This window comes from Coregonus lavaretus, assembly GCF_964263955.1.
Source record: "Coregonus lavaretus genome assembly, chromosome: 7".
NCBI lineage: Eukaryota > Metazoa > Chordata > Actinopteri > Salmoniformes > Salmonidae > Coregonus > Coregonus lavaretus.
This window is the reverse complement of record NC_139994.1, coordinates 33,263,940-33,274,525: the sequence shown is the minus strand read 5'-3', so window position 1 is coordinate 33,274,525 and position 10,586 is coordinate 33,263,940. Positions and strand designations below refer to the sequence as shown.

The following is a 10,586-nucleotide window of genomic DNA, read 5'->3' as shown; positions in this document are numbered from 1 at the left end:
ATCAAAAACAGGTTTTTAGAAATGTTTGCAAATGTATTAAAAATTAAAAACAGAAATACCTTCTTTACATATATATTCAGACCCTTTGTTATGAGACTCAAATTTGAGCTCAGGTGCATCCTGTTTCCATTGATCATCCTTGATGTTTCTACAACTTGATTGGACATGATTTGGAAAGGCACACACCTGTCTATATAAGATCCCACAGTTGACAGTGCATGTCAGAGCAAAAACCAAGCCATGAAGTCAAAGGAATTGTCCATAGATCTCCGAGACAGGATTGTGTCGAGGCACAGATCTGGGGAAGGGTACCAAAAAATGTCTACAGCTTTGAAGGTCCCCAAGAACACAGTGGCCTCCATCATTGTTAAATGGAAGTATTTTGGAACCACCAAAACTCTTCCTTGAGCTGGCCGCCCGGCCAAACTGAGCAATAGGGGGAGAAGAGCCTTGGTCAGGGAGCTGACCAAGAACCCGATGGTCACTGAAAGAGCTCCAGAGTTCCTCTGTGGAGATGGGAGAACCTTTCAGAAGTACAACCATCTCTGCAGCACTCCAATAAACCAGGCCTTTATGGTAGAGTGGCCAGACCGAAGCCACTCTTCAATAAAAGGCACATGACAGTCCGCTTGGACTTTGCCAAAAGGCACGTAAAGGAGTCAGACCATGAGAAACAAGATTCCCTGGTCTGATGAAACCAAGATTGAACTGAATGCCAAGCATCACGTCTGAAGGAAACCTGGCACCATCAGCGGCAGGGACTGGGAGACTAGTCAGGACTGAGGGAAAGATGAACGGCGCAAAGTACAGAGAGATCCTTGATGAAAACCTGCTCCAGAGCGCTCAGGACCTCAGACTGGGGCGAAGGTTCACCTTCCAACAGGACAACGACCCTAAGCACACAGCCAAGACAACGCAGGAGTGGTTTGTTGTGACCAAGTGTTGGCGCTAAACAGTGTGTTTTTGGATGCAAGTGTTGGTGCTAAACTGTGTGTTGGCGCTAAACTGTGTGTTTTTGGATGCAAGTGTTGGTGCTAAACTGTGTGTTTTTGGATGCTAGCATGCTAGTTAGCTATGGTGTCATAGTTAGCTAGCTGAATAAAGTGGGTTGAGTCTATTCCTTTAAACATTGAACCGCTGTGGTTCACAACAATTCTGATTTCTAAAGGTGGAAGTTGGTAGAGTTTTTGTTCGGGTGGTTCAGTGAAACAATTATAGTTGTTAGAAGTTTTTGGTGAGGGAGGCCCTGTTCTCTACTCTCCCGATGTTTAGTTCATTTCATTCCGATCTCCTCTGCATTATTGTAGCCATTTGCTACAGCCTGTCAACTATGCCTCTGCCTATCCCTGTTCTCTCCTCTCTGCACAGGCTACACAAACGCCCCACACCGCGTGGCTGCTGCCTCTCTAACCTGGTGGTCCCTGCACGCACCCCACACCTGGAGTTCCAGGTCTCAGGCAGCCTCTGGAACTGCCGTTCTGCTGCCAACAAAGCTGACTTCATCCCAGCCTACGCTAATCTCCAGTCCCTCGACTTCCTGGCGCTGACGGAAACATGGATTACCACTGAAAACACTGCTACTCCTACTGCTCTCTCCTCGTCTGACCATGTGTTCTCGCATACCCCGAGAGCATCTGGTCAGAGGGGTGGTGGCACAGGAATCCTCATCTCTCCCAAGTGGACATTCTCAATTTTTCCCCTAACCCATCTGTCTATCTCCTCATTTGAATTCCATGCTGTCACAGTCACTAGCCCATTTAAGCTTAATATCCTTGTCATCTATCGCCCTCCAGGTTCCCTTGGAGAGTTCATCAATGAGCTTGACGCCTTGATAAGTTCCTTTCCTGAGGATGGCTCACCCCTCACAGTTTTGGGGGATTTCAACCTCCCTATGTCCACATTTGACTCATTTCTCTCTGCCTCCTTCTTTCCACTTCTCTCCTCTTTTGACCTCACCCTCTCACCATCCCCCCCTACTCACAAGGCAGGCAATACGCTTGACCTCATCTTTACTAGATGGTGCTCTTCTACTAATCTCACTGCAACTCCCCTCCATGTCTCCGACCACTACTTTGTTTCCTTTTCTCTCTCGCTCTCCTCCCACACTACTCACTCTGCCCCTACACAGATGGTAATGCGCCGCCGCAACCTTCGCTCTCTCTCTCCCACTACTCTCTCCTCTTCCATCCTATCATCTCTTCCCTCTGCTCAATCCTTCTCCCTCCAATCTCCTGATTCTGCCTCCTCAACCCTCCTCTCCTCCCTTTCTGCATCCTTTGACTCTCTGTGTCCCCTATCCTCCCGGCCGGCTCGGTCCTCCCCTCCAGCTCCGTGGCTTGATGACTCATTGCGAGCTCACAGAACAGAGCTCCGGGCAGCGGAGCGGAAATGGAAGAAAACTAAACTCCCTGCCGACCTGGCATCTTTTCACTCCCTCCTCTCTACATTTTCTTCATCTGTTTCTGCTGCTAAGGCCACTTTCTACCACTCTAAATTCCAAGCATCTGCCTCTAACCCTAGGAAGCTCTTTGCCACATTTTCCTCCCTCCTGAATCCTCCCCCCCCCCCGCCCCCCCCTCCTCTCTCTCTGTGGATGACTTCGTCAACCACTTTGAAAAGAAGGTTGACGACATCCGATCCTCGTTTGTTAAGTCTAATGACACTGCTGGTCCTACTCACACTGCCCTACCCTATGCTTTGACTTCTTTCTCCCCTCTCTCTCCAGATAAAATCCTGCGACTTGTGACTGCAGGCCGCCCAACAACCTGCCCGCTTGACCCCATCCCCTCCTCTCTTCTCCAGACCATCTCCGGTGACCTTCTCCCCTACCTCACCTCGCTGATCAACTCATCCTTGACCGCTGGCCATGTCCCTTCCGTCTTCAAGAGAGCGAGAGTTGCTCCCCTTCTCAAAAAACCAACACTCGATCCCACTGATGTCAACAACTACAGACCAGTATCCCTTCTTTCTTTTCTTTCCAAAACTATTGAGCGTGCCGTCTTTAGCCAACTCTCTTGCTATCTCTCTCAGAATGACCTTCTTGATCCAAACCAGTCAGGTTTCAGGACTGGTCATTCAACTGAGACTGCTCTTCTCTGTGTCACGGAGGCTCTCCGCACTGCTAAAGCTAACTCTCTCTCCTCTGCTCTTGTCCTTCTAGACCTGTCTGCTGCCTTTGATACTGTGAACCATCAGATCCTCCTCTCCACCCTCTCCGAGCTGGGCATCTCCGGCGCGGCTCACTCCTGGATTGCGTCCTACCTGACCGGTCGCTCCTACCAAGTGGCGTGGCGAGAAGCTGTCTCCGCACCACGTGCTCTCACCACTGGTGTCCCCCAGGGCTCAGTTCTAGGCCCTCTCCTTTTCTCCCTATACACCAAGTCACTTGGCTCTGTCATATCCTCACATGGCCTCTCCTATCATTGCTACGCTGACGATACACAACTAATCTTCTCCTTTCCCCCTTCTGATAACCAGGTGGCGAATCGCATCTCTGCATGTCTGGCAGACATATCAGCATGGATGACGGATCACCACCTCAAGCTGAACCCTGGCAAGACGGAGCTGCTCTTCCTCCCGGGGAAGGACTGCCCGTTCCACGATCTCGCCATCACGGTTGACAACTCTGCTGTGTCCTCCTCCCAGAGTGCGAAGAACCTAGGCGTGACCCTGGACAACACCCTGTCGTTCTCCGCCAACATCAAGGCGGTGACCCGCTCCTGCAGGTTCATGCTTTACAACATTCGGAGAGTACGACCCTGCCTTACACAGGAAGCGGCACAGGTCCTAATCCAGGCACTTGTCATCTCCCGTCTGGACTACTGCAACTCGCTGTTGGCTGGCCTCCCTGCCTGTGCCATTAAACCCCTACAACTCATCCAGAATGCCGCAGCCCGTCTGGTGTTCAACCTTCCCAAGTTCTCTCACGTCACCCCCCTCCTCCGCACACTTCACTGGCTTCCAGTTGAAGCTCGCATCCGCTACAAGACCATGGTGCTTGCCTATGGAGCAGTGTGGGGAACGGCACCTCTGTACCTTCGGGCTCTGATCAGTCCCTACACCCAAACGAGGGCATTGCGTTCATCCACCTCTGGCCTGCTGGCTCCCCTTCCTCTGCGGAAGCATAGTTCCCGCTCAGCCCAGTCAAAACTGTTCGCTGCTCTGGCACCCCAATGGTGGAACAAGCTCCCTCACGACGCCAGGACAGCGGAGTCACTCACCACCTTCCGGAGACATTTGAAACCCCACCTCTTTAAGGAATACCTGGGATAGGATAAAGTAATCCTTCTACCCCCCCCCCAAAAAAAAATTGTAAAGTGATTATCCCACTGGCTATAGGGTGAACGCATCAATTGGTGAGTCGCTCTGGATAAGAGCGTCTGCTAAATGACGTAAATGTGCCCTTGAGCAAGGCACTTAACCCTAATTGCTCCTGTAAGTCGCTCTGGATAAGAGCGTCTGCTAAATGACTAAAATGTAAATGTAAGTCTTTGAATGTCCTTGAGTGGCCCAGCCAGAGACCAGACTTGAACCGGCTCTAACATCTCTGGAGACACCTGAAAATAGCTATGCAGCGACACTCCCCATCCAACCTGACAGAGCTTGAGAGGATCTGCAGAGAAGAATGGGAGAAACTCCCCAAATTCAGGTGTGCCAAGCTTGTAGCGTCATACCCAAGAAGACTCGAGGCTGTAATCGCTGCCAAAGGTGCTTCAACAAAGTACTGAGTAAAGGGTCTTAATACTTATGTAAATTAGATCTTTCAGTTTTTAATTTGTAATACATTTGCAAAAATGACAACTGTTTTTGCTTTGTCATTATGGGGTATTGTGTGTAGATTGATGAGGGGAAAAAAACTATTTAATCCATTTTTGAATAAGGCTATAACGTAACAAAACGTGGAAAAAGTCAAGGGGTCTGAATACCTTCCAAATCCTATTTAGCAAAATGTATACACAGCATATATGTCAATTAGTACATTTTGTGAATATGTAAATATATAATAGCTATGTATGACCCAAAACAGCCCGTCTACTACTACCACCACAGTACCTCATATCCTGTCAACAACATAATCCTGGAGAGACGACACCTCTCGGTGCCCCTCTGTGAGAATGGGGTTCCTATGCACCTTATCCATATTCAATGCAAAGTCAGCCCACTGAGATATTAGCATGAGGAGTCGTGAGCTGGGTACAGCTCCAGCTTAATTATGTTACATCAATGCCAACCTGAGGACACATCCCTGGAAGGAGGAAAGACATCTGGGGAAGATAGGGTCCAATGGAGTGTCTAAAGAAAAAGGGTGATGGTATGGGATTACAACTGTAATAAGTGGGTAAGAGAGTGATGGGTAATCTGTATGCATGGAAGAGCAGAGGCAAACCGTTAAGTTCAGGAATGGTCAAAGGTCTGGATGGGCTAAGGATGGGTAGAATGACAAAGTGATAAGAAATAGACTGCTTCTAGTCATCAGCATTTGTTAAAAATGGGAACTAATGTAACAAAAACATATCTCCAAACATATTTGCATCTCTGCCATGAACACTGTTGTATTCCACCAACACTGCAATGGACTCCTACTGATTCCATCTGTGCCATCTTCCTTCTTCTACCATTGCATTCTGATGCTGCGTGACAAATAAAGGTGATTGAACCAAAAACAACAATGTATGTGTCAACACAACTGGAAAAAAAATACCAGTTGCAAATCATGTCATACTGCGCATTTGCAAAGAATATGGCCTTGGAAAAGTGAAAAATCAAAATGCTCTACCTCGAACACTATAAATATCGATATCTGTCCCACCCTCGTAGTTCAAGTGGAAACCACTTTGGCACCTTGATCCCCATGAGTGTGTCCTTTGTCCATGTCATTAAGAGTCAGTATCTCGGGTCCCATTAGAGAGTGGCGTCACTCCCTCAAGAGACTGTTCCATCATTATCCTTCCCCTGGCCTAGCTCCTCATTTAGGGGGATAGAGGCTCTCTGTTAGTGTCCATTAGAGCAGTCTGGTTCTTGTGTCAGTGAGATTTCCACAGAGTATTGTGGTAGATCCAGCCTTCTCCCTAAAGACACAAAACAAGATGAGCATCAGTGGTTAAATTGAGACGGATTCACCTGGAGCAGGGCTCCTACACCTTGGGACAAAGCACCCTTAGTGGAGTTGCCAACAACCAGATGTATCTGGTTTTCAGGGATAAAGCTGATTCAACCTAGCTTCCTTTTCCGCTGAAACCGGATGTGGGAACTCCGCTCAGGAGTTATTTGACCCCTGCTACGTTAGGTTAGGTCAAAGTGAGAGCCAGGTGGAACCGAGCTCCAGCACTTCATGGGTCCAAAGAGAAAATTAGGGTAGAAAGTAAGGTAAAGGTATGATCAACCAAGGTAAGGGATAGGATTGAACATATAGCCCCAACCCTAGTTTTATATTAAACCCTGGCTCAACTTCCTCCTGTAACTGTACCTTTTTGCTGAAATATTTGGGTGTCCAGGGCGAGTTATCTGCAGCTCTCTGCCTCTCCTCCTCTCTCTGGCGCTCCTCTAGACGATGCTTGTGTTCCGTGGCCTCGTCAATGTTCCCCTCCTTCAGTGACTTGGTGACATGCTGCCATACCTGCCTACACAAACACAGACACATAAAGAAAGTGTATATAATTTTGTATCATGAGCACACGAGTGGACAGAGCATGACATTCCATGCCAAGATTTACAGATCCTGTAATTGACAGTGCCCCCATTCAACCCATCACAGAACAAACAAACTGCTCTTCCCCACCATCCTATTACAACTCTGAATGCACTGCTGTTTGTCAGGAGACCCCTTTTACGACTCACGTGTATTAAGGGGGGGAAGGTCATCAGAGACCTTTGGCGACAGAGTTGTGCTCCAACAAAGGAACTTTTCTTCCTTCAATCTCCTTAACAAAGAGGGAATGGCGCAAAAGGACAACTAAACACGTTTCTTCACTGTATTAAAACTTGGACTCATGACATGTTGATATAACCTGAATATGTACTGAACAAAAATATAAACACAACATGCAACAATTTCAAAGATTTTACTGAGTTACAGTTCATATATAGAAATCAGTCAACTGAAATAAATAAATTAGGCCCTAATCTATGGATATCACATTGCTGGGAATACAGATCTGCATTTTTTGGTCACAGATACCTTAAAAAAAAGGTAGGGGCGTGGATCAGAAAACCAGTCAGTCTCTGGTGTATCCACCATTTGCCTCATTCAGTGCGACACATCTCCTTCGCATAGAGTTGATCAGGCTGTTGATTGTGGCCTGTGGAATGTTGTCCCACTCCTCTTCAATGGCTGTGTGAAGTTGCTGGATATTGGCAGGAATATATCCAGCAACGTCGATCCAGAGCATCCTAAACATGCTCAATGCGTGACATGTCTAGTAAATATGCAGGCCATGGAAGAACTGGGACATTTTCAACTTCCAGGAATTGTGTACAGACCTTGCGACATGGGGCCGTGCATTATCATGCTGAAACATGAGGTGATGCCGGCAGATTATTGGCATGACAATGGGCCTCAGGATCTCATCAAGGTACAGTGGGGAAAAAAAGTATTTAGTCAGCCACCAATTGTGCAAGTTCTCCCACTTAAAAAGATGAGAGAGGCCTGTAATTTTCATCATAGGTACACGTCAACTATGACAGACAAATTGAGATTTTTTTTTCCAGAAAATCACATTGTAGGATTTTTAATGAATTTATTTGCAAATTATGGTGGAAAATAAGTATTTGGTCACCTACAAACAAGCAAGATTTCTGGCTCTCACAGACCTATAACTTCTTCATTAAGAGGCTCCTCTGTTCTCCACTCGTTACCTGTATTAATGGCACCTGTTTGAACTTATCATCAGTATAAAAGACACATGTCCACAACCTCAAACAGTCACACTCCAAACTCCACTATGGCCAAGACCAAAGAGCTGTCAAAGGACACCAGAAACAAAATTGTAGACCTGCACCAGGCTAGGAAGACTGAATCTGCAATAGGTAAGCAGCTTGGTTTGACGAAATCAACTGTGGGAGCAATTATTAGGAAATGGAAGACATACAAGACCACTGATAATCTCCCTCGATCTGGGGCTCGACGCAAGATCTCACCCCGTGGGGTCAAAATGATCACAAGAACGATGAGCAAAAATCCCAGAACCACACGGGGGGACCTAGTGAATGACCTGCAGAGAGCTGGGACCAAAGTAACAAAGCCTACCATCAGTAACACACTACGCCGCCAGGGACTCAAATTCTGCAGTGCCAGACGTGTCCCCCTGCTTAAGCCAGTACATGTCCAGGCCCGTCTGAAGTTTGCTAGAGTGCATTTGGATGATCCAGAAGAGGATTGAGAGAATGTCATATGGTCAGATGAAACCAAAACAGAACTTTTTGGTAAAAACTCAACTCGTCGTGTTTGGAGGACAAAGAATGCTGAGTTGCATCCAAAGAACACCATACCTACTGTGAAGCATGGGGGTGGAAACATCATGCTTTGGGGCTGTTTTTCTGCAAAGGGACCAGGACGACTGATCTGTGTAAAGGAAAGAATGAATGGGGCCATGTATCGTGAGATTTTGAGTGAAAACCTCCTTCCATCAGCAAGGGCATTGAAGATGAAACGTGGCTGGGTCTTTCAGCATGACAATGATCCCAAACACACCGCCCGGGCAACGAAGGAGTGGCTTGGTAAGAAGCATTTCAAGGTCCTGGAGTGGCCTAGCCAGTCTCCAGATCTCAACCCCATAGAAAATATTTGGAGGGAGTTGAAAGTCTGTGTTGCCCAGCGACAGCCCCAAAACATCACTGCTCTAGAGGAGATCTGCATGGAGGAATGGGCCAAAATACCAGCAACAGTGTGTGAAAACCTTGTGAAGACTTACAGAAAACGTTTGACCTGTGTCATTGCCAACAAAGGGTATATAACAAAGTATTGAGAAACTTTTGTTATTGACCAAATACTTATTTTCCACCATAATTTGCAAATAAATTCATTAAAAGTCCTACAATGTGATTTTCTGGAGAAAAAAAATCTCATTTTGTCTGTCATAGTTGACGTGTACCTATGATGAAAAAGTGGGAGAACTTGCACAATTGGTGGCTGACTAAATACTTTTTTCCCCCACTGTATCTCTGTGCATTCAAATTGCCATCGATAAAATGCAATTATGCCTGCCCATATCATAACCACACCGCCACCATGGGGCACTCTGTTCACAACGTTGAACCGCTCGCCCACACGACGCCATACACATGGTCTGCGGTTGTGAGGCCGGTTGGAAGTACTGCTAAATTCTCTAAAACGATGTTGGAGGCAGCTTATGGTAGACATTCCTGCAGTCAGCATGCCAATTGCACGCTCCCTCAAAACTTGAGACATCTGTGGCACTGCAAATTTTAGAGTGGCCTTTTATTGTCCCCAGCACAAGGTGCACCTATGTAATGATCATGCTGTTTAATCAGCTTTTTGATATGCCACAACTGTCAGGAGGATGGATTATCTTGGCAAAGGAGAAATGTTCACTAACAGGGATGTAAACACATTTGAGTACAATATTGGAGAGAAATAAGCTTTTTGTACGTATGGAACATTTCGAGGATCTTTTATTTCAGCTCAGGAAACATGGGACCAACACTTTACATGTTGCGTTTATATTTTTGTTCAGTGTACATTGTGATACTTTTCCTCTCTTTTTTCCATGTTATTAAAAGGTATAATGTGGATTTTGTAACATAAAATGTCTGGACTTTATCATGGTCAAATTTGTACTCCACAGACTATGTATTTCATCTTAGAGATTGTTTTTCTCATTCAAAACAGCTTTTAATATTCTGTGAACACTTATGAGGATATCTCATGTTTATCTCATATGAGCATTAAATGTGTTTTGTTCCCCGGATCAACTGGGCGGTCCTAATGACATTGTCCGGCCGTTAGAGCCCACCTTCTCTAAGACTCCCTATAAATTAGAGGACTTACTAAACAGAAATCAGATCAGGTACCGCAGGGTGAGGACACACCCGTGGAAAGAATGATCCCTTCTTCTTGGAAACCAAAACGCAGATCAAGGAAGCCTTATCCAACTCAGACAGATCAATCACCTAAGAGGAACTCTGCTGAACCCGTATATTTGTTCACTCACGACGAACCACTGAGTATTCAACGCTCTCAAAAGGGGAACCGAACCCGAGTGCCTTAACAAATGTTATCTCTTTGGACTGAACGAACTGAGAGAGAAAGATAGCCTATGCTTGAGCTCGGAAGAGGGCCTTCTTCGACCGAAAGCGGCAACACCAGGACCCCTGACCAACTGTTTTCCCTGTGTACCACTCTATCATAACGGAAACTCAATTGAACCAGATGACACTCAAATTCACATAAATACCTCATTGCATTGAATTTCCCTTTTGTGTGACGCTGTGTCTGTGTAAAAGCGGTGGCAGTAACTGATTATTGTTAGTCTTAATAACATATCATGATTAACACTGTGGCTGCATTGTCCACATTCGGATGTGAACTGATAGCCTAGCCCACTGGCGACTCCTGGTGGATGAACCTA

The 10,586-nt window shown here is 46.4% G+C and overlaps 1 pseudogene across 1 annotated transcript in view; it reads right to left on the bottom strand.

The window, feature by feature from the left end:
- Positions 1 to 5,969: 5,969 nt before the first annotated feature.
- LOC311132505 (oxysterol-binding protein-related protein 10-like) overlaps positions 5,970 to 10,586 on the bottom strand; it is a 91,367-nt pseudogene continuing 86,750 nt past the window's right edge. Inside the window, exons 12-13 of the transcript XR_014615357.1 lie at positions 6,467 to 6,620; positions 5,970 to 6,068 (exon numbers count right to left, since the gene is read on the bottom strand). The product of XR_014615357.1 is annotated as an oxysterol-binding protein-related protein 10-like (transcript). The remainder of the gene's footprint in view (positions 6,069 to 6,466; positions 6,621 to 10,586) is intronic.